This window comes from Caretta caretta, chromosome 1 (assembly GCF_965140235.1).
Source record: "Caretta caretta isolate rCarCar2 chromosome 1, rCarCar1.hap1, whole genome shotgun sequence".
NCBI lineage: Eukaryota > Metazoa > Chordata > Testudines > Cheloniidae > Caretta > Caretta caretta.
The window spans coordinates 98237124-98261458 of record NC_134206.1 but is presented as its reverse complement, the minus strand read 5'-3'; the positions used below and the strand labels follow the sequence as shown (position 1 = coordinate 98261458).

The 24335-nt window shown below is 42.9% G+C and overlaps 1 protein-coding gene and 1 long non-coding RNA gene across 2 annotated transcripts in view; one reads left to right on the top strand and one right to left on the bottom strand.

Annotated features, from left to right (window-relative positions):
- HS6ST3 (heparan sulfate 6-O-sulfotransferase 3) overlaps window positions 1-24335 on the bottom strand; it is a 570130-nt gene that overhangs the window by 313100 nt on the left and 232695 nt on the right. The window lies entirely within an intron of this gene.
- Window positions 22482-23689, top strand: LOC142072503 (uncharacterized). The gene is made up of 2 exons (XR_012668894.1): window positions 22482-22703; window positions 23228-23689. It is a non-coding gene; the product is annotated as an uncharacterized LOC142072503 (long non-coding RNA).

The following is a 24335-nucleotide window of genomic DNA, read 5'->3' as shown; positions in this document are numbered from 1 at the left end:
CATGGTGGCACCACATGCCAATACTCTCCCACTTGGACCAATGTGGAGCTGCTGGAGCTGCTCAGTATTTGGGGAGGGGAGGCTGTGCAGTCCCAGCTGTGCTCTAGCCGTACAAATTTCGATACCTACAGGCAGATTTTTCAGAGCTTGTGAAGAAAAGGGCTATGATTGGGATATGCTGCAGTGCACAGCAATACCAGGGAGTGAAGTCAGGCGTACCAGACGGCGAAGGAGCCAAACCATCGCTCCAGTGCTGTGCCCCAGACCTGCTGTTTTTATAAGGAGTTGGATGCTATCATCTCCAGCAACCCCATCTCCACCACCAAGAGCCCTGTGAATACTTCGGCAAGGCTGTAGCCGGCAGAAAGTGCATCTAACCCAGAGGACAAGGTCACTGACAAAGAGGTGAAGGCAGAGGACGATGTGGAGCCCACAGTGGGGTTGCCCAGTGGTGCATCCAGTCAGGAGCTGTTCTCCTCTCCGGAAGTGCCTAGCCAGTCTTGCCAGTCACACTCTTAAGAGCAAGAAGCAGGAAACGAGACCACAAAGCAGAATCACTTACCAGGGAAGTGCGGCGGTGAGTTGAGGGCATAGAAACGTATGAGGCTGGCTGTGTTTCTGTGCACTGGACATTTCCCTGTGCAGCTGAGCAGTATAGTCGAAAGGGTGTTGATGCCCACTGAGATTTCATGGGAATTCTTCAGAGAGATCTCTAGGAAACTTTACTGGAGGTACTCGGCAACCCTCTGCTGGAGGTTCCTTGGCAGAGCTGCTTTGTTCCTTCCCCACACTAAAGGAAAAACTTTCCTGCGCCATTCTGCCATCACTTGCACAGGGACCAAAGCAGCACACAGGTGAGCAGCACAGGGACTGGGGCAGAAGCCACAAGCATTTAGTAGATGCATCCTTGCTTCCCCTCAGGAATGAGATATCTGGTACAATGACCCCCGCCCCACCCCCACCTCCACCCTGTGGAAAAGGGTGGGAAATTTTTGAATATTGTCCCTAGTCAACTGCACCGTGACCCTTTCAAATTGATTTTCTCCCAATGTACAATGCCTCCCACCCCGGAGTAAACTCACCATGCTTGGGGTGTTCGCCGGCATGTGTGCTTGTCAAGGGTCAGTGAGAAAAAGTGATTGGTATGTTACTAGAGGTGTATTTTACTGTACTGTTTCAGTGCTGTGCATGCACTTCACAATCATACTTCTGTGTATTGTTCCTTTTGCTTCTGCAGATGTGGCCTTCAAAGGCACCTCCTACACACCGGTGCAGCACCTCTGCCAGAGAAGAAACCACCCGAGACAGAGCAAGGAAGACATGTTCTGGGAGGTGATACAATGCTCAGAAGCAGAAAACCAGGAACGCAGGCAGTGGAGGGGAATCGAAAAGCAGGACAGAAAAAAAAGTGAGGCCTACGCTAGGGACACAATGGAGAGTATGATAAAAGTTATGGAGAAGCAAAATGAGATGCTGCAGTCCCTCATATAACCCTCGAGACTGAGCAGATGCATGCCCATTCTCCCCTTCAGCACATTCAGGACTCTTTCCCATGCCCTCCCCAAACTCCACCCACAAAATTACTTTCCGTTTTCTGGGATGTCTCACTTTCCAGTTCACTCCATCCCCATGGACACCTTTTCAAATGATAGCTGGACTTATACACAGCTCTGAAAGTTGGCCCTCCCTTCGTGCTTTCTCCCCCACAAGAATTTGCATGTGAGTGGGCGTGTGGTGTTTTTTGTGCTGTAAAAGCAAAGTTTGTTGAATTATAAGAACTCTTCATTTGTTTTCTGCAAATTGTGCTGTCAGATGGCAGCAACAAACAAACAAGCAGTTTTCTTGCTTACATTGAATCCTAGGCCACAAAAATCACACATGCTTCTGTGCCAAATTTGATTTCATTAATTGTATTGTAGTCCAGAGCATAGCAACATACATTACTGGTTCTCTCTTCAAAGTGTTGCCTCAAAACCTCCCTGATTTGAACTGCTTCTCTCCCCCTCCCCACACCCCGGTTTTGCCCTTCTCGTAGCCCTGGTATTTGGCTGCTCAAAATCAGCAGCCAGGCATTCAGCCTCAGCAGTCCACCCCATGCATACTTTTCACCGTTTCCTTCACAAATATTGTGCAAAGTGCAACACATGGCTATGACCATGGGAATATTATCGTCACTGCGGTCTAACCTGCCATAAAGGCATTGTCAGCGCACCTTTAATCTGCCAAACACACATTCCACAGTCATCCCACACCTACTCAGCCTATTGTTGAACCACTCATTACTGCTATCTAGGTTTCCTGTGTAAGGTTTCATGAGCCATGGCATTAAGAGGTATGCTGGGTCTCCCAGGATCACTATGGGCATTTCAACATCCCCTACTGATATCTTCTGGTCTGGAAAGAAAGCCCCCACTTTCAGCTTTCTGTACAGGCAGAGGTTCCTAAAGATAGGTGAGTCATGCACCTTGCTGGACCACCCCATGTTGATGTCTGAAATGCCTGCGGTGATCCACAAGTGCCTGCAACACCATGGAGAAGTAACCCTTCCTATTGATGTACTCTGTTGCAAGGTGGTCCGGTGCCAAAATTGGAATATATGTGCCATCTATCGGCCCTCCTCAGTTAAGGAAACTCATTTCTGCAAAGCCACCCGCTATTTAATGCGCATTGTCAAGAGTCATAGTCCTTTGCAGCAGGATGCGATTAATGGCCCTGCAAACTTGTGTTAACGTGGCCCCAGTGATTGACTTCTTGACTTCAAATGGATTTGCGATGGACTGGTAGCAGTATGGAGTCACCAGCTTCCAAACTGCAATTGCCACACACTTCTCCACTGAGAAAGCATCTCATTTGGGTGTCCTTGTGCCGCAGGGCTGGGGTGAGCTCATCACACAATTCCAGGAAGGTGTCTTTCCTCATCCAAAAGTTCTGCAGTCACTGCTCATCATCCCAGATCTGCATAATGATATGATTCCACCTCTCAGTGCTAGTTTCCCAAGACTAAAAGTGATGGTCCACCACATTCAGCTGTTCCATGAATGCGAAAAGTAATCTAATGTTACTCCTATCAATGTCAGACAGCACATCAGGCAACTGTGAATCCCGTTGACTTTGGATTTTAAAGGTTAACTACTTTGCCATTCGTGATGTGCTACTTACAGCTATCAGAGCACTGGAGAGCAGTGCGGGATCCATTCTTTCAGACACAGATGGCAGGGCAAGCAGAAAACAAGGGACATCGAGAAATTCCGTGAACCAAAGACAGAAGCACATTGAATGCTGGGATGTAAAACAATGCATCATGGGAGACTGAGCCCAGAACTATGATGCACTGAAATCCACTCCGCCATCCCACAAGACCTAGCGGCAGAAGGTGAAGAGCTAAATTGTGAAATAGCTACCCACAGTGCATTACTCTCACTGTCAATGCTATTGCCCCAAGTATGGACGTGCTCTGCTGACAGAGGAAGACAGTGTGAACATGCAACAATGATTTTCTTTCAGCGCTTTTTGATCATTGACAAAATTCTTTTGGTGAAAAAACTCTTTGTGGACATGGCCTAAAAACACCTTTTGCTATGAAAACCTATTAAATATATTCTCTGTTGTTGTAGCTGCGTTGGTCCCAGGACATTAGAGAGATAAGGTGGGTGAGGTAATATCTTTTGCTGGACCACTTTCTGTTGGTGAGAGACACATGCTTCTGAGCTTAGATAGAGCTCTTTTTCAGGTCTGGGAAATGTACTCAGGAATGTCACAGCTAAATACAAGGTTAACTACTTACGGTAAACAATCTGTTTCACACTTTCAATCCTCATTCTCAAAGGAAACCTGCCTTCAAAAGATGAGCCTGGGAACTTGGATCCTAAATTCATAACTTTGGCTAGATATTAAAAATCATGGACTAAATAGAGTGGATTTATGACTTATTACAATAATATATAGTGCTGTTAGTCCATCGCCAATGATGAGGACAATATTGAAGCAGTTCTCATCTATGGCTATGCATATGACTCCAAAGTCCGAACCTTGATGCACAGAGTTGGCCACACTAAGGGCATGGGAAGTCTGTATTTATGATGTTTGATGATACAGCTCTGCGGCACCTTTCACGTGCAGCCTGGAGATGAATTTGTCACTTATATGGATGACCCTTCTTTCTTTTGCCCTGACTCAGCTCCCCATAGAAGATCTGTTTTGGGAGACAGAGGTCTTCCATTCTGATTACATGTCCAGTCCACCTAAGTTGTGCTCTCAGTAACATTTACTCAATACTGGTTTGCTCTTTCAAGGATCTTAATATTGGTCACTCTGTACTGCCAGCGAATGCTCATTATTGAGCAGAGGGAGTGCATGTGAAATTGCTCCAGCTGTTTAATTTCACATCTATAAAGATTCCCTGTCTCAGATCCATACAAGAGAGATGTTCGATACACTGCACTATAGATCTTCAATTTGGTGGTGAGATGAATGTTGTGCTGGTTAAGGACTTTTGTTCAGAATCGGCCAAAGGCCTCGCTGGCTTCACTAATTCTGGAGGAAATTTCCTTATCAAGGGAATGGTCACTTGAGATGGTGCTGCCCAAATACTTGAACTGATCCACAATTTTCAGCTGTCTACCTTGGATGAAGATGGCTGGCACTGGGGCATTGGAACAAGACCTCTGTCTTCCAGAGACTGATGGTGAGGCCAAAGAGCTAGGATGCTTCAGAAAAAAAAAAAATCAATGACGATCTAAAGATCATCATGTCTATGGGCCATCAAGGCAATCATCTGCAAAAAGTGCCTCGACAAGAAGTCTCTCCAGTGTCTTGGACTTAGCATTGAGTCTTTGAATATCAAAGAGGGGGCAATCAAGTTGGTAGCAGATGTATATCCCCTGAGCCAAGTCCCTTTTGGCATGGCTGAGGACACAGGCAAAGAACAAGTTGAACAGCACAGGAGCAAGTACGCAGCCTTGCTTCACTCCATTCGAGATTTCAAATGCATCAGAAAAAGTCACCACCGGTGAGCACTTGTACTGTCATGTGGTCATGGAACAGACGGATGACTTCTATGAACCTTCTTCGGCAGCCCAGTTTATGCAGAATAGCCCATAAACCTTCTCTTGACAGTATCAAAAGCTTTGGTCAAATCGATGAAGACTGCATACAGGTCCATGTTCCACTCTAAACATTTTTCCTGGACCTGCCTTACGATAAATATTATGTCCATAGTAGCATGATCTGGCCTGAAACCACACTTCACTTCTGGCAGATTCTCCTCAGATATGTTCACAATGAGTCTGTTCAATAGAATGCAAGCTAGTATTTTCCATGTTGTACAGAGGAGAGCACTGCCTCTGTAGTTTCCGCAGTCAGCTTTGCTACCTTTGTTTTACAGTGATACTCTAATATCATCTTTAAGTCTTGTAGCATTTCTTCTCCCTCTCAAATGCTACTCAAGATGTCAGGAAACACCTCGATGGCCTTGGGGCTTGCTACTTTTACAGTTCTCCTGGAATACCATCCTTTCCAGAGGCTTTGCCAGATTTCAGTTGTTTGACGGCTTTCACAACTTCCTCAACTGATAGAGGGAAGTTGAGATCCTCTTTGATGGGTTTCTTGGGTAAATGATCAAGGACACGCCGATCGACTATGGATGGTCTATTGAATACTAATTACTGAAGAATTCAGCCTCTCTCTGTATGATTCCCTCCTTGTCTTTGATGAGGGTTGTGCCATCTGCCTATTTCAAGGGAACTGTGCCAGATTCAGACGGTCCGTAGACTGCTTTGAGAGAGTCAAAGAACATCTTTGTGTTGTTTGTATCTACATAATGATGAATTTCTGCAGTTTTCCTCTTCCACCACTCATCCTGCATTCTCCTCAGTTCATACTGGGCCTTGCTCTGTAGATACTTAAACCTATTTTTCTTTGAGATGGAAGTGAGTTCATTCTGCCATTCAACAAAAGCTTTATGCTTGTCACTTAGGAGTTTGGAAATTCTTCATTGTTCTCATGGAACCAATCCTGGTGTACCCTTTTCTTTGGCCCCAGCACTGATTTAGCTGGGTCAATAATCACATATTTGAACTGGTTCCATTTTTCTGTTAGATTGCAAGTGATTGGCGAGCATGAAAAAACCTTGTCATCAGGTTATTGCGGAAACTGCACCTGATAGTTGGTGTGCTTGAGCTTTGCTATGTTGAAGGTTGTTCTATTGAGTTCAGGGCACTTGCACTGTGAAGGGACTATATGTAGGTTAAGCACTGCACTTATGGGGTGCACAATAGGTGGTCTGTCCAGCATTGTGCACCACCGGTATCTGGTATCTGACATTGTGGATGTCTCAGAGGGTGATAACATAGTCGATAAGATGCCATTGTTTGGACCATGAGTGCATCCATGTCATTTTATATTTATCATTTTGTCTAAAAGATGGTGTTAGTAATGAGCAGACTATGTTCTGCTCATTTACCCAAGAGGAGGAATCCATTGCTGTTCATCTTTCCCACTTCATGTCATCCTATCACACCTCTCCAGTCACTGCTGCCTCTACCAACTCTAGCATTAAAGTCTCCCAGCAGGATGAGTTTGTCATATACAGGAGGTTGATCTGATGATGGAGTCCAGATCAGAGTAGAACTGCTCCTTGCTTTCCTCTGAGCTGGTCAGTGTAGGTGCATAGACACTGCTGATAATGACATGTTGTAAAGGAATCAGGGGAAATCCAAGTTTCATGAGCTGTTCATTTAGGCCAACGGGTTGTTTCAAGAGTGATGTTCTTACTTCAAATCCAACTCCATGGATCCTGTCTTCATCCTCTGTTTTCCTTTCCAAAATAAAGTGTAATCACCTCCTAGCTCACTGATGGAACCTTCTACAGCCAATCTAATCTCACTCAATGCAGCAATATCAATATTGTAGCGGGAAAGTTCTCTGGAAACAAGAGCTGTTCTTCTCTCAGGCCTTTGTACATTGCCTCTGTCCACAAGTGTGCGGACATTCTATGCTCAGAATGAGTCTTTTCTTCTTTATTGTTTTCTGACTGCTGTAGGATGACCTGCCAGCCACGGTAATCTGGCCAAATGTTATAGGTCAGGTAACGTTTAAGGCACCTTTTCTAATCCCTTCCCTTGAAAGTGTGAGCAGTGTGATCCTAAAAAAGGGTTGCTCAGTGGCCTAGGATACTGCCGAACTTCTCTGCTGCCCCAGGGATGGAACTGAATGGCTATTAGTTCCAAGGATGACTACTTGCAGGATTGTGGCTATGACTGCCAGTGGTCATCTCTGCCTGTTGCTTCGCCACGTCCCCATCGCTACAGGATTTAGATTAATGATATAATGTTAATGATGATGAGATCTGATAAAATGATGTTATGGGATAAGAGCTGCATGAAAACCTGTGCGGGAAATTTTTAAGTGAGAAAGCCATTGCATAGGTGCAATCCCACTCTCAGCTGTAGAAGCCAGATTCCAGAAGCACGAAGAATCATTATGGCTGGGGACTTCCTTAGCTGCAGTGGATGACCAGGACATCTTCGATACCTGATCATGCTTTCCGCGTCCCACAACACGTTGCTAAACCACCTTCATGGCCGTTGAATCACAAATTGATTACATATAAAGGGATGACATGATTTCATTTGAGCAAGACCTAGATTATTCAAAACTTCAGACATTGAGGTGGATATGCTCTATATAGTGCTCCCTCTACCCTCTCGTAATTAGAGATTAAATCGTTTTGCAAAATTATAGCAAAGTTGTTCCCAGTTTTTTCTTGAGACAGCTGTAAGTTAATATCTAACTTGTAACATGGTGTAAATTTTCCATTCTATTTTGTTAATACTATATTGCCTTCAATATCAATTCCACTAATTCAACATGAAAAGCATTAAAAGGTGACAGACCCTCAACATACTGATTTTTTCAGCTGAGGTCAGCACTTGCAGGAGTAGGTCCTAGCAAGTCTACAAACCATTTTATTGCCTAATCAAAACAAAATAAAAAATATTAGGTAAGCAGGAGACGCATTGAAATATGACTAATTATAGAGATGCGTTTATCATATTGGCCTATGAATTCAAGTTTTATCTATTTCAGAGCTATCTCAAGGCTTCCAAGAACAGAAGGAGCTGGCATAAACAACATATTTTCCATTAAGACCCTAATGTAAGAATTACAAGACTAGTGTTTTCCATGGCCAAACAGCACTGCTCCTCTATTCCAATACATTTTTGCACAACACTCTGCAAGATGGTCTTATTTTCTCCCATATCCAGGAATACAAGTGATGGGCGTGCAAAACTGTGTTTTTTTCCTTGAGTGATATCATGGGAGACTGGTAACCTGGCTGTTGGGGGAGGCTATCCCCAAGCCCCTCCCTTTCTGCCCAAAGCCCCACCCCGCCCCTTTCTCCTCCCTTCCCCCGCAGGAGCCCAAAGGACTGGGCGGCGCAGCCACAACACCCCCAGCCCCGGAGCACCGGTTAGTACAGTTTGAGTGCCAAACGGGAAGTGCAGACCCAGCACCAGCTACCCTAGTCCCAGTGACTGGCTGGCCAGCCCCAGCCCCAGTCCCAGCTAGCCTGGGTCAGCGTAGAGCGCTGGGAATTGCAGGAGGGGTCCTGGGGGCGGACCATGGGAGGGGCCATGCCAGGTTGTTTGGGAAGGCACAGCCTCCCCCAGACTATGATACCCACTGCCCAGGAGTAGTATAGAGGAATACTTTATTTCATTATACATTCTTCACTCAGAGGTCTATAGTAAAATTCTTTTTAATAAGGACCAAGAGCTGAACCAAAGAGAAGAGGAACTATAACTTAGTCAAAATATCCATCCTAGTGGTGGATCACTATCTCCTACCTTCAGAACTCAGTTGATTCTGCTATGCATTTTTCATCATTCCTATAAGCATCACCCCAGGGAACACTAATTTGCACAACTACTATAAACAATCAGATTCTGACTTGTTTACTTGGTCAAACTATTCCCTTAAGAGTTATATTCTGAAGGCCCACGATACAAAACACACTGGTCTGAGATTATTAGTCAGGGCAAGGAGACTAGGTGAAAGACTTAGAATAACGATGATTAGTACTAGTTATGAGGTGGGTCCCATAAAAGTTATTTTGGAAATAATCCTGCATTTGTATTCTCTCCCTCTGAGAATCAACCAGGTTTTGAGGAACAGTCTATATCCCACTTTTGGGTGCCAGATGGGTCATCAACAGCGCAATAAAGATTGCAGTGATTACCAGCAGAGGTTGGTTTATTTACTGCTCCAGCCATGCTGAAGATGTAATATCAATTCTTATAAATAACTACATAAATTCTATTATGAAACCACTGTTACTGTACCATGTAGAATGTTTGTTGTGATTACAAACAACACTTGCTATAACTTCTGAAAGTGCAGTGGGATACAACTCCAACTTCTTTTAGGCCAGGTCCTTTTCTTCTTATTTGTTTTACAAAATTATGTTCCTATAAAACACATATTTATAATTTCTATTGAAAATTATGATGCAGTTTTCTTTTACTGAAATTTAAATTCTTCTTCTTAAATCATTGGGGTATCACTGGGGATTTGACATAAGATCAGTTACTAACATTCAATCTGATGGTAGTAATAATCCGTTTAATAAAAAAAGTTTAAAAATCAAGTGATCAGTACAATAATTCTTTATAAAGCACTGGACGCTAAATCACAGTCTATCCCTTATTTATTGCATTGAGGCAGTAGTTCATGATGAAGAGAAATAAATACTGTCAATTTCTTAATAGGTTCATTTTCATACATGGGTTTATTTAAAAAGTTGTGCTCAATGTCTGTTTTGTGTACATTACAGTAAAGTGAAATTAATCACCATTCATCTTAGTGATAGTCAACAAGGCACATGGTGTAGAAAGAAGGAAGAGGGAAAGAAAGAACTCTTGGGATAATTTGGCTGACTTACCTACCCTAATTGTGAGCTCAGCTGTAAAAAGTGAGTGGAAGTTCATAAGATATCACAGTAGCTTATAAATACAAATGTTGATTGGAAAAGCTTCAAAAGCGAGACAGAAAGACTGAATTAATACAAACAAAGAGACCTACTGATATGACTCAAAGATTGTATTAAGATCATGTCTGGTAAACAAGAAGTGAATCAGAAGGGATCAGAAATCAGTGAACCGGAATTGTCGTGTTGGAAATTAGGTCCAATTGATGGACAAAACAACAAGGGAATGGATTATTCTACCCAGCACTCTTTTTGGGGGTTCTTAACGGAGACTTTGAGAGGAAAGTTAGTGACCAGGACACTGGCTGACTGAAATAAGGGGAAGGAGTGGGCTTCACCATCATGGCTGCCACCCCACTGTCTGCTAGGTCCGGGACTTTCTTCATCCTAATCCTGAGGGATATCCTGAAGAGACCAGACCAGGCCAGAGTGAGGGACCAAGATAACACCACCACTTCCAGCTAAATCCCAAACACTGCATGGGATGTGAAACTTTGTCATCCCACACAAAACATGTTCTTTTCCTTCCTTTTCATTCCTCTCTCTCTCCTGTTGTCTTCTGTTTAATAAGAGTCTGGCTTAGCCAGCCAGGACTGTACATTTTGCAACACTGCTGTAAGCCTGTAACCAGAGAAGCAGCTAAATGTAATACCCTACACAGCCCAATGCTGGTAGAAATGTGCAGTGTCTTGGAGTGGCAGATAAAACCATGTACTTGGCCTGTGTTTTTCCAGTAGTCAGGCTGCAAGTGAGACTTATCAGAGACAGAAGTTGCATTTTCTATCTTTGCTGTTCTTTTCAAACTCCCCTTTGTGGGTGTTCGTTTTGTTTTGTCTTAAACAGGGGTTCTCAAACCGGGGGTTGGGACCCCTCAGGAGATCACGAGGTTATTACATGGGGGGTCCCAAGCTGTCAACCTAAACCCTAAACCCCGCTTTGCCTCCAGCATTTATAATGATGTTAAATATGTAAAACGGTGGTTTTAATTTATAAGGGGGGGTCGCACACAGAGGCTTGCTATGTGAAAGGGGTCACCAATACTAAAGTTTGAGAACCACTCGTCTTAAAGGAGACATGATCAGACTTAAACAGAAATAACAGCAGCAACAACCCATTTCAACTACCTTCTCTTTTACCCAAAAAAGACAGTAATTACTTCCACCTTAAATATGGGTCATACAAGGGTTTTTTTCCTTCTAAAGACTCTTTCCAGGTAAAAGAAAAGCAACAAGGAATGCGTTGAAATGAAAGCCTTGTTAATAACTTTGCATTTCAAATGCTTTAACTGTTTTTCCTTCTTTGCAGTATCTTTAATAAAATGCTTAAAGGATATGTAATGGTGTGTTTGCCGTGGTACTAAGCAGACTGAAGTCTCTGCATATCAAACCCCAAAGTGGTTTAACACTGTTTAATATCAGACAGTGACAGGGTCATGTTAGCACCTGTGTCTCTTTGAGCCCATATAATCCCTCTAAATTAACACAACTGTATCCATTTTTGAAAATAAAGTATGTAGCTTAGTGTTCAGCTCTTATCTGCTTGACTGTGCTATTTTCTGAAATGAAGTTGGCTACTGTCCAGTTTAATTTATGCAATATTTTGTTGCTTATGTTTAACATAATTGCAAACGTGACATGCATTTATAATTGAAACCATGGGATAGGCCTTAGGGCCTTATTTGCTTCATTACAAAAAAAACAACAACAACAAAAAAACACCTCTTAAAAAAGGGGTAGGGGGAGAGGAACCAATCTCTTCAAAAGCAAAACAGAGCTACAAATGAAAATGCAATAAAAATCTACTGCAGTTCAAAGATACTCCACAGCTGTTGTCCACGAGGTTTAAATCTACCCAGCAGTGTTGCTAATTAAATTACATTGCTAGTTATGTTCTAGTCAACCCAAGTCTTCACATCTAATTTGTTGAATTAGTAGATCTAATCAGGGAAGTATGTGATATTCTGTTATGAAGCTTTAAATATCCATTCACTAATGTACCTTGTTCTCTGCAACCCTGCATCCCATCCCCCAAGTCTACTGAAGGTGCAGTAGCTTTCATTCTCCCATGAAGGCCTCCTGAAGTAAAAAAATAAATGAACATAAAAGGGGAATGATTTGAAACATAAAACTCTGTAGAAATTCACTTGAACTCACTCGCATGTACCTCACTATAACCAAAAAAAGCATACACTCCAGAATGCCTGGCAAATATTTGTTTTCTTATGTAATAATATCTACACTCCTGATTTAACTGTCTCTCTCATCAAATAAATCCCATATTCTCAAGAAGCAATGTGATGCTTGTCCTTAGTTCCAGCCTTTGGAGAACATACTGTATGTGCTTTTTGTCTCCAGCCAATATAAATGACTACTGGGACTGCATTAATATGCACTGACAATTATGGACAATAAAAAAGGTACACAAAACTCTATAATGTGCCTTCCTCTCAGCTGGAAGCGCGAAAAGCAAGATGTTGGCACAGTGAAGAAAATATTTAGATTTCTCACAGACTAAAGGGAAAACACCTTGTATTTTCTCTTTAAAAAATCATGAGGTAGAAATTTACATTTGTCTGCAACAATCTAACTTAATAGGCAGACAAGGGCCAGCCTTATTCCTCAGGTTTGCAGAGTGCAGGAGTCCTAAGGAGCAGGTATCTTCAGGGGCAAGGTGATCTTCTAATATTAAACTCATCCTTTAATAATAATTTGGAGGATGGCAATTTCAAACGGAATTATGTTCATTCCTCCCCAGACAGAGTTTTTGTTACCCTACAGAGGGAATATAGGGGAGGGGACAATCTTGGTCAGAATCCTCAAGACTTTCATCTGAACATGGATAACTCGCTGGGGATGGAAGAAAGTAGAAACACATATGTTATTGTGAACTCAATAAACATAAAAACAACAAGGAGTCCGGTGGCACCTTGAAGACTAAGATTTTTTTGGTATAAGCTTTCGTGGGATTTTTACCCACGAAAGCTTATGTCCAAATAAATCTGTTAGTCTTTAAGGTGCCACCGGACTCCTCATTGTTTTTGTGGGTACAGACTAACACGGCTACCCCCGATACTCAATAAACATAGGTTTCAGAGTAGCAGCCGTGTTAGTCTGTATTCGCAAAAAGAAAAGGCGTACTTGTGGCACCTTAGTCTCTAAGGTGCCACAAGTACGCCTTTTCTTTTTTCAATAAAACATAGTGTACGAAAGAAAGGGTAAAAAGACAAACTGCAGTTAAAAGATATACACATGATGCTACAGTTCTCTTTTGTAATCTGATCAGTGCAATTAGATAAATGTAGTACATATACACATCTGGGGAACAGAACTTGATCATAATACGTTAGTATAGGAATGAGGAAAAACTAGGAATCTTAATTTAGATTCTTACTTAACAGTTTGTGGGTTTTTTTCTTCTAATTAGATGTGCATTATGTCTGCTAGGCTTTGGCAAAACTATTTAGCTAAGCATCATTCTGGTTTTGCAAAGATTTTCCACTCCCCCCAAAAAGTTTATTGAAGTGTGCAGTAGACACTGGCCTCAAATCTAATGAAACTTGTGGCACACATAGGAAAATGGCAGATGCTTACCAGCCTTTAGTATGATCAACTAGGAGGGACAAAGGTAGGTCAGAAAGAGATGCCATAGATCATGTAAGGTCCCATTCAACTAGCACTTGCTTTATTGTTTCCAGTTTTTACTGGCCAAGGGCTATGAGAGCTATAATTCTATAGGGGGTGGCGGAGGACTTAGAAAATAGCTTAACGAATGCAAAGACAGTTACTAATAAAATGTACTAAAGGTGGAATTAAAAAACCCAAACTACCAACTAAAACTCAGCTTTATATATTTCAAATAGTGCAAAAATGAATTTTTAGAAGAACTACTGCTGGATAAATCAGTAAGTACTCATTTTCTGTTTTTTTAAAGATTTTTATCATTTAAATATATATTGCAATAGTACTATGAATATTAATGATAAATCTCTCACTACTTAGAACTGAATGAATAAAACACAGAAGAAACCATTAATGAGGCAGTAGAGGAAAGAGTGACAAGTAATTAGAAATCATACAGGAATACACAAACAAACAGGAAGATGCATCACTCTGAATGCTATAGTTATGTAGTAGTCTTGATTTAGCCAGCAGAGTCCTAATTTTCTGCCTGTTTCCAAGATCACCGAAAGCCACCTGCATGGGCCAAGCAGCTAGGGTACAAAATTTATCTCCCAGCCACAAAATACTGTTTTTGCAGCCACTACGGAGCCCCAGAAGGTGACTCTCCTCTTCCTCCTGTCCTGCTACTCTTCACTGTTCTCCACAGCTAGCTGGTTATGTCTGTGCAGCAAAATGAGGATGGAGGCTGTCATAAATATAAAGGGAAGGGTAAACCCCTTTGAAATCCCTCCTGGCCAGGGGAAAGCTCCTCTCACCTGTAAAGGGTTAAGAAGCTAAAGGTAACCTCGCTGGCACCTGACCAAAATGACCAATGAGGAGACAAGATACTTTCAAAAGCTGGGAGGAGGGAGAGAAACAAGGGGTCTGTCTATAGTCTGTCTGTAGTCTTCTTTGTCGGGGATAGACCAGGAATGGAGTCTTAGAACTTTTAGTAAGTAATCTAGCTAGGTATGTGTTAGATTATGATTTCTTTAAATGGCTGAGAAAAGAATTGTGCTGAATAGAATAACTATTTTTGTCTGTGTATCTTTTTTGTAACTTAAGGTTTTGCCTAGAGGGGTTCTCTATGTTTTTGAATCTAATTACCCTGTAAGATATCTACCATCCTGATTTTACAGGGGGGATTTCTTTATTTCTATTTACTTCTATTTTTATTAAAAGTCTTCTTGTAAGAAACTGAATGCTTTTTCATTGTTCTCAGATCCAAGGGTTTGGGTCTGTGGTCACCTATGCAAATTGGTGAGGCTTTTTATCCAACATTTCCCAGGAAAGGGGGGGTGCAAGTGTTGGGAGGATTATTCATTGTTCTTAAGATCCAAGGGTCTGGGTCTGTAGTCACCTAGGCAAATTGGTGAGGCTTTTTACCAAACCTTGTCCAGGAAGTGGGGTGCAAGGTTTTGGGAAGTATTTTGGGGGGGAAGGATGCGTCCAAACAGCTCTTCCCCAGTAACCAGTATTAGTTTGGTGGTGGTAGCGGCCAGTCCAAGGACAATGGGTGGAATATTTTGTACCTTGGGGAAGTTTTGACCTAAGCTGGTAAAGATAAGCTTAGGAGGTTTTTCATGAAGGTCCCCACATCTGTACCCTAGAGTTCAGAGTGGGGGAGGAACCTTGACAGAGGCGAGGGGTAGCAGGCAGAAAGACAGGTACAGAAATCAATAGGGAAGATATTGCAAACAGCAGCTCTCACTACCAACAACAGCTTCAGCTGCCAACCAAGTGAGGGAAAGGAGATCTGGAGACACCAGTAAAAAGAAATTGTGAGACACAAGGAGCGCACTATAGGTTCCAGAAGGAAAGAAGAATGGTTTGGGGAACAACCTGAAGGAATTGCAAAGAGAAGCCTTAAACAGGGAATTGGAAGAGACAAAGCCATTCAAAACCACTGATGGAGGAGGAGACCAATTATCTACTTCTAATGATAGGAGATGATGTTAGTCAGCTAGTCACTACACTTCCAGCCGAAGAGGGGCAAGCAATAGGTAACTGGGTGGGTGCCCAATCCTATTGGAGGAAGGGCTGGTTATGTGTCAGACATTACAGAGCCTAGTGAGGGGCCTCCAAAGATATAGATAAGTATCTGAACTTCACAATGTTTTCCCTAACCAGTCTCCAACAATCATCATTTGGGGTTATGACCATCACTGGTTTCATGTGTCACTGTAATGTTCACACTGGTGATGTGCAGGTTTTTACATGAATTTTTCTAAGTTTTTTTGTTGGGGGGGAGGGGAAGGCATTTTCCCTACAATGTAAGGACACAGAGAATGTAGGTTTTGATAAGATTTTTCCCTTCCTTGTTTGGTAAAATAGTATAGTTTTGACTGTGATCCCATTTAAAAGTAAATTTTCAGAAGGACCAGGCTAAAAGATGTAATCTATACATGCAAACACGTTTTTGCTCTGCAAAGAACTGCAGATTCATATCTAAGTACTTGTACATCTAAATACCTGACTTGCAAATGTAAGTAGTTAGAGGTGAAGTACTCAGAATTTTGTACTTGTAAAAAAGAGGCATCCCTTTCAAAAATCTGTTTTTTCACTTCAGTAACTCCATTAACTTTAATGATTTCCCCCCTGATTTGTATCAATATAGGATTAGAATCAGCCCCACTATCAGTGTTAAGAATCATAATTAGGATCGGATAATTAAAATATTAATACTCAAAGGGAATCCAAAGTTTTTCTGAGTGTACATAGCCCTCAACTGGCTGCGTGACTAGCAAAGCTCAAAACTTAAGTTTATTTGGGGCAGTGTTCCCCCCTCTGCCCCCCATCGCATTCATCTATATATTTATAACTCCTGGGGGAATTCTGCATCACTGTGCACATTCAGAATGCCTGTGCCACACAGATTATCCCCCCAGCGCGTGCGCGCACACACACACACACACACATAAAATGCATTCTGCTGGAGAGGCACTGCAACTCTACCTTTCGCCCACCAGGGCATGCCGTAGCATCAGAACAGAAGGCAGCCAGCTGCAGAAAGAAGGGAGGGGTAGAGTCTGTGGTCCTCACAGCACCCCGTCAGCATGGTGAGGCGAGGAGGTATGGGGTATAGGGGGGAAAGAGTGAGGCACATGGGGCTGCTTGGGGGGGGATGTCACATAAACTGGGGTTCAGAAGGACTAATGGGGGACAGACTGTGGTGGGGGCATAAGAGCCCGTGGGGTGACAGCATTGAGCCAGGGACTGAATGAGAGTGGGGGTGCAGGGACACATGGGGGGGGAGGGGAAGAGGTGGATATTTCACGACACTGCTAGAATCTGAGCTTTGGGAATACAGTGAGGCATTTGGATCTACCTAGGTGCACACTGTGTACTTCATTAGGTAGGAAATATGGTAGGTTTTCCCTCTTTTAGCCTGTATAGTTTTCAGAATGTGAAAACAAATATCTAAGTCATTCAAGAGAACAAAGGTTTTGCATGGCACAAGGATGGCAGGAGTGGGGTTTTTTAAAATCAAAAGTTTGTCTGTAAATCAGTACAACTAATTTTATGCATTAAAAATAACCTAAGATTTATACTGAAATGCCTGATTAATGTCTGAATGTAAATAAAGAACTGATTAGCAAGACTGCAATTAAATACACCCAACCCAAATTAAATATAATTGGCTATTTAAGTAGCTAAAACACCAATGGGTGTACATAGAGACAGGGAAGAAATAATCAAACCTGTCTGTCATTACAGATTCATGGACAGGACCTAACTGATCACTGAACATAGGAGGAGAACTTGTTCTAATTTTTACTAAGCACCACTTACTAGTGAACAAAATTATCTTGTTAAACAACAGCATTTCTGAAGAAATTTTACCCTTTTCTTTTGAGATTTAAGCTATAGAGACAAGATTCTGGGCTGTGCCTCAAAGACAAGGAGCACAGAACTCACAGCCCAAAAGGCGGGGGATGCTGCAGTGGCTTTAAGTCATGTTTGTGTCCTCCCAAATCTGAGCTGCTCCCAGCATACTTCAGAGATCCCCGCAAGGCCCTCTAGGTTACTTACAGCACTCTCCCTGGGATGCCTGGAATCTCTGCAGCATGCTGAGGGCCCACCAGCAATCTGCGCTCCTCCAGCACCATCCTCTGCTGTGACTTGTGAAGGGGTTCTCAGCAGGCAGCGTTATGGCTGTCTTCTGCAGCGCTTGTGCTGGGAGAATCCTCTCCTGCTGATAACAGAGCTTTTATAGCCCCTTTACACCACCCTAGTCCTTTTACATGGCATAAAAGGGCAGAGCAGAGATGATGTCCCCTAAGCTCCCACTTTGGACCGTAATACACACTTTTGAAAACCTCTCTCTCACACCATCTGTAGGGCAATCCCTTTCACATTCACTTAGTATTGCCACAGTTCCAGGGTGAACAGCACCTCTGCCCTCGCCATGATCTGCAGCCATCACCTCTCTACAGATGGGGACTCACGGACCTCTCCCTGTAGACTGGGGATTTAGGCTTGCAATCTCCCTCCAATTCACTGTGAATTATCTCAGCTGGTCTGACCTTAGTCCAGCATCTGCTGTTTCTGCTCTCTCTCTCAGGAATGTTGACAGGGTTACCAATGATCAGCCAGCTTTCACAAAGCTTTTACTTTAGGGCAAAAAGCATTACAGAGAAAACATGTCACAAAACACTAAACAATCTACAATGCATGCTAAGCTTACTAGGTGTCACCAATCTTCCACAGGGAGACTCAGGCAGGTTCCACTCCTTCAAACCCTTCCAGCACTGTTTTGCCCTCTTGCTTTGAATTTCATTTCACTTTCTAGATCCAAATGAGGGTCCCAAGTAGTTTATGTTGACCCATTTTTACCACAAGTTCTTTCTTTGTCCAGGCCTCTTGAGCCCATCTGAGCCAGTATATGTAATTCACCACAGGTGCTCATGTTTGTTTGAAGTTGTTTTCCTATCCCAGGATTTGCAGTAATTACCTGCTTGGGAACCCTCCCCCATGGAGCTAGAATACAAACCATAGCTCCCAAAGATGCATATAACATTTATATGTAAGCTGAGCTCTCCCCTGACATCGAGTGATGAGTGGGGGAAGAGGACTTCAGGAGCTGACCTTGTTTGTGTGGGGACACCCACCCTGCCTAGGTGCTCAGCATAATGCGACTGTTTTGCCCAAATGATCACATTTACCTGGTGCTGGATCACAATTCACTTTGTTAGTGGGCAGGCATACTAAAGTGTTGTTACCCTTGTTGTGTGAATCAAGGGCAGCAGAACTGTGCTTAGCATACCCTGCTTGAGGGACTCATCCTGAACTAAACTGCGCTCAATAGGCAGGGGACATGGGTGCCAAAGCCCAGTGGAGCTGAGAGACGGTGGGGACGGGTACTTGGTGGTGTGGGCCCTGCCTAAGGATTATGCCATTTGACCCTTTCTCTCTCCAGTATGAAATGCCAAAGCTAATTAAGACTCAGTTGAGAGTCTTCTTGCACACCCATAGAGCTGAAATCACTGATAACAAAGCCTAAGCATTAAGCCTACTTTGGGACAGTGTCTCTGATGCAAGAGACTGCCCTGTCTGTACACTGAGGCTCCCCCACTAACTGAGCTGAAATCACTGAGATCTGTGTTAAGTGGTGTGACCTCAAGACATCCCAGAGGGTACGGAACAGCCACCTGATGCCAGAGCAAGTGCCTGGACAACAGAGTTAGCAAGGTGTCCCCCCAGCCTGGATGGGAGGTGAGTTCATGCAGATGCACCTCTGGGTCTTCACTGACCAAGGACAACAATTCTGAATGCAGTGCAGTGGAGGGAGAAAGAAGGGGCACATTAAAGGAACTTTTGGTTGCTGGATTTAAGAATCTGAGGCAAAAGGACACTGCCCAATTTACTCTGTGGTAGGTTTTTTGCTCATGGTTTTAGGTTTGTGAATCCTGCTTGTGGCATTTTCCTAAATTAATGCTGATTACTTCCCTCCTTTTATTAAAAATTTCTTTTCTAAACTCTGACTCTGTGCTTCCGAGAGGGGAAGTATTACCTCTTAGCGGTGCCCAGAGGATGGTGCGTAATTATCCCAGGTTACAGGCTGAGGGCTTGAGCTGGTTCTGTGTTGTATTGTAGAAAAAGAACCCCTAGATATTGAACCGGGCCCTTATTGCTGCCAACTCCAGCAGGCAGAAGGGTTACGTATAGGCACAAAAATGTATGTCTAATCCTATGGCACATCTGAGTATAATCTCTTTTGAATTTCCCATACTTCCAAGGTCTTGCATCTATCACAAGTACTACTCCAGAATGCCTGAGAAATCCTTCTGAAAGCTTTTATCGTGTTCCTGTGTGAGTTCATTCGAGAGCATAGTGATTGTCTGGTTGTACCCCGACAGTTGTTATTGGGGCAGTTAGTGCACTGAATGAAGTACACCTAGGGCCATTCATTTTTGTTTTTTATTTAATTTTCCCCAGGAATTTATCTGTGTCTATGGCTACAATGACAAAAACAGCGGAAAATTGGTGCAAAACACTATTAATATTTTTTCTGGGTAAATATTGGGATTTATTTTGGTGGATGGAAGGACGGGGGAAAAAGTATTCAGTAGATTAATGCTTTGATTAACGGAATTCAATGTGGTTTGTTGCAGAACTAAAACAGAACTCAAAACACAGTGCCACCTCTGAGTTTAAGAAAACAATACATATCTAATCCCCAAATAAAACTTTAAACAGTTTACTGTTGTAGACTTAGAACTATTAGCCTATAAATATTTACACATTTACTAATTGGGCCAAATCCAGACTAAACCATCTTGTTGGTACAACTGGAACTGGAATGCTGCATTCAAACGGGATCTCTTCACAAACATCACAGAAGAGGTTTTTTTGGTTTACTTGAATGCTTGAAACTGCACCAGTATCTATTAGAAACTTTTAAAAGTCAGCCATTTGGGGAACACCTGTTGCAAAGAGACAGCAATGTGCAGCAGGTGAGCTGGGCAAGACAAACTAAGCAATTCAGGTTTTTCATTCAGCTTTACATCTTGTGTGAACTTTGCGCCATAAGAAGCCAAGTAGGAAGTCACTGTTGCCACATCCTTCCAGGTAAGTGCATATTCATTTAAAGTTTTACTGACACAAGTTGCAATTGTTTGACTGTTTGCTGACTTTACAAACTCCAAAACTGCCAAAATGAGTTCAGGCTTCTTCACAACAATAACAACAACGAGAACAAAATCACCAACATGGGGCTTTCAAGAACATCTGACAATTCATCAAAAATTGAAGAACTATATTTCAGACAACATCTCTTTAATTTTGTTGATCAAAGCAACATCATTTCTCCTCCAAATATTTCTTGGTTAGATTGACTGAATTTGGTAAGGATTTTGTAGCCGGACAGAAATATCATAGAAAGTCCCCCAAAGGACCATCGGCAAGGTCCAGTGGCTGCCTGGAAAAGTAGAGGGATACGTACAAATTCACTTACTACAGTGTGTTGATCTTGCTCTTTCTGCAGTCCCTGGATGAATGCTGATTCCAGTGTTTTCTTGTTTCTTTCCAAATGTTCTTTAATCCGGACAGCCTGAGTGTCAACTTCGATGCCACACCATTTGCAGTGCATACTCTCAATTTCATTCTTTTCTCCTGTTTGTTTTTTTAAAAACTTTCAATGACTTCCTTATGTTCTGAAACATATTGTGATGCAGATTTTCATTTTCCTCCCATTTTAGTGTGTCAAATATTTATCCATTACCTGCTAACAGCTTGAAATTTATACGTGATGGGCATGAGATTCATCAGTACATTCAGGTGCGCGCACACGTCAGAGCTTACATGCATGCCTGTTTGTTTATTGTGTGTATCTATTAGACTAATACATAGCCTTACTTCAACAGGCAGGTTTGTATATACACACAGACATATGTATTATGTTAATACATAGATATCACGCAATGTATTGTATTTTCCTAATAAAAAAAGTTATTTTATACATTTGAACACAAAAAGTAGGGTAAAAATTGGAAAAAAACCCAATGATACGTTTTGTAAAACCTGGGATATTTTTGGTAAAAATCGGTTTAAACTGAAAACGTAGGGGCTTAGGTATGCCACATGTTGTGATATCCATGAATCCTATGCATGCCTCTTGAAAGGTGTGTTGTGGGGGGTGTTAGTCATTGTAGCAGTGGAGATATGCCTGCAGGTTTTGTGAGTGAAACCAGACAATCATTATACCCTCAAATGAAAACATAGGAAAATGATAAAAGCCAAACACACCCTGTCAGCTGTGGGTAAATACATTTCACAAAGCTATATCTCACCTATCAGTTCTCATCCTCAAAGGAAACCTGCACAACACTTTAAAAAAACAAGCCAATGGAGGTGTACACACTACCATGCTACTTTTGTCGGCAAAACTCCCCAACCTCCTCGACGAGAGGCATAAAGCTTTTTGTGGCAAACTTAAAGCAACAAAGCATCAATGTAGATACTGCTGTTCATTGTGTTTCCATAACTGGCCTCCCCCAGTATCCCACAATGCCTGCTGTGACCACTCTGCTCACTGTTTTGAACTCTGCTGCTCTGCAAGATACACAGGCAGGCTCCCCTCTCCTTTCAAAGCTCCGGGAAGTCCTGACAGCTGAGCATGCCACCCTGCTCTGGCAGCAAAGAGCAAATCATTAACATGGGATCCTGCTCTCTCGGGCACTAGGAACAGAGCGGCAGACAGTCTGCTGCTGTGGGGGAGTGGGGTGGGACTGTTATGCTGTGCAAAACCAGGGAGGGAAGCGAGGGCTGTGTCGGGGACGGGGGTGTCCCCCTCCTCCTGCCTCAGGACTGGTTGCTTCCTGCTTCTGTCTGAACTTAAAGGGACAGAATACCCACACACTCACTCTCCCCCAACACCCACACACTCTCTCTCTCTCTCACACACACACACACACACACACACCATGAAAAAATGGGCGTTGCCGTACCAACTCTTAAGGAGACTAATCAATTTAAGGTGGATTACAATCAGCAGGAGGGAAAAGAAAAACTTTTGTAGAGATAATCAGGATGGCCCATTTCAAACAGTTGACAAGAAGGTGTGAGTAACAGCAGGGGGAAAATTAGCATGGGGAAATAGTTTTTAGTTAGTGTAATGACTCATCCACTCTGCCTTGAATCGTCCCTTACAATATGTGCTAACTACTTACCCTAAACAATCTCTTCCAGCATTTAGCTGTGACACTCAGAGTACCTTTCCCAGACCTGAAGAAGAGCTCTGTGTGGCTCAAAAGCTTGTCTCTCTCACCAACAGAAGTTGGTCCAACAAAAGATATTAACTCACCCACTGTCAAAACCTCAGGGGTTCCCCTGGGGAAGGCAGATCAGCACTGCATGTTGCTAACACTGTTGCAAGCATCGCAAAGCATTTTGGGGAGGGTCAAAGGTGTGAGTGGGTAGCAGAAGATTCTTTTGCAGGCTGCAAGAGGCCAAAGGGGGAAGGAGAAAGAGAGCAGAGAACGGGTTAACTCAACACTGCAGCTAGCAAGCTCAGTCCGATGATAAGACGCTGGCCTCAGGCCAAGGTCACAGTGCTAGACGAGAAGTTTCTCTCTCACCTCAGGCACAGCCAGTCATGAAAAAACCAGGGCTGCAGAGATGGAAAACACAGGCAAGACGACAAGGCAGGAGCAGAGCTTTGCGTCCCTGGAACAATTGAGTTTTGGGAAAGCGAAGACGACCACAGAAAGCTGGTTTGGACTGGCACAATTAGCACCAGGAACAGAGGTTGTGGAATGGAACACCCCCAAAGAAATCCAGGACTTAAGACCCTCCTGAGAGCTGGAGTAATTCGGAGATCACAGCGGACCCTGGAGGACCTGTGCGCACAGGATAGAACTCCCGTCCACCCTTCCCCCTCTTCTTACATTACATCCAGACCTGGCCAGCCTCAGGTAGTGAATGTGAGAGTATGAAAGTGGGTTAGGGCTCGGGACACTAACGCTTTCTTCCTTCCTCTGAGTGACATGGGAAACACCCATCACTCTCTGCTGTTATTATTTTATCAATAAAGCTTTAAAATTTAGACACTTGGTGTGTTACATCATCTCCTCCCTTAAAGATCCTGTGGCCTCAGCCTGATCACCGGATGCCTCAGGCAGATTAGTAACAGAAATCTGTCGCACCACTTTGTCTCTACTGTTTAATTTATCAATTTGTTCTAACCCTCCTCTATTGACATTTCAATCTAGGATATTTCCTCAGATCTGCCACCTAAAAAGAATGTCTCAGGTGTGGAAATCGCCTTCACATCCTCTCAAGTGAAGGCCAATGGATATAATTTGTTTAGCGTCTCTGTAATGACCTTGAGTTCCTTGAGTGCCCGTTTAACACCATGGTCCTCCAGTAGCACCCACTGATCATTTGGGAGACTTCCTACTTCTGATGTACTCTAAAAAATTGCTGTTAGTTTTTGTGTCTTTTGCAAGTTGCTTTTTACATTCTTTTTTGAACCTGCCTAATTATACTTTTACACTTGACTTGCCATAGTTTTTGCTCCTTTCTATTTTCCTCAGTAGAATTTGACTTCCAATTCCTTTTGTCTTAATCACCTCTTTTCTCTGGTGTTTAGCCACGGTGGCATTTTTTTCCCCAATTGGATTTGGGGTATACATTTAGTTTGAGCCTCTATTATGGAGTTTTTAAATAGTTTCTATGCAGTTTGCAGGGAT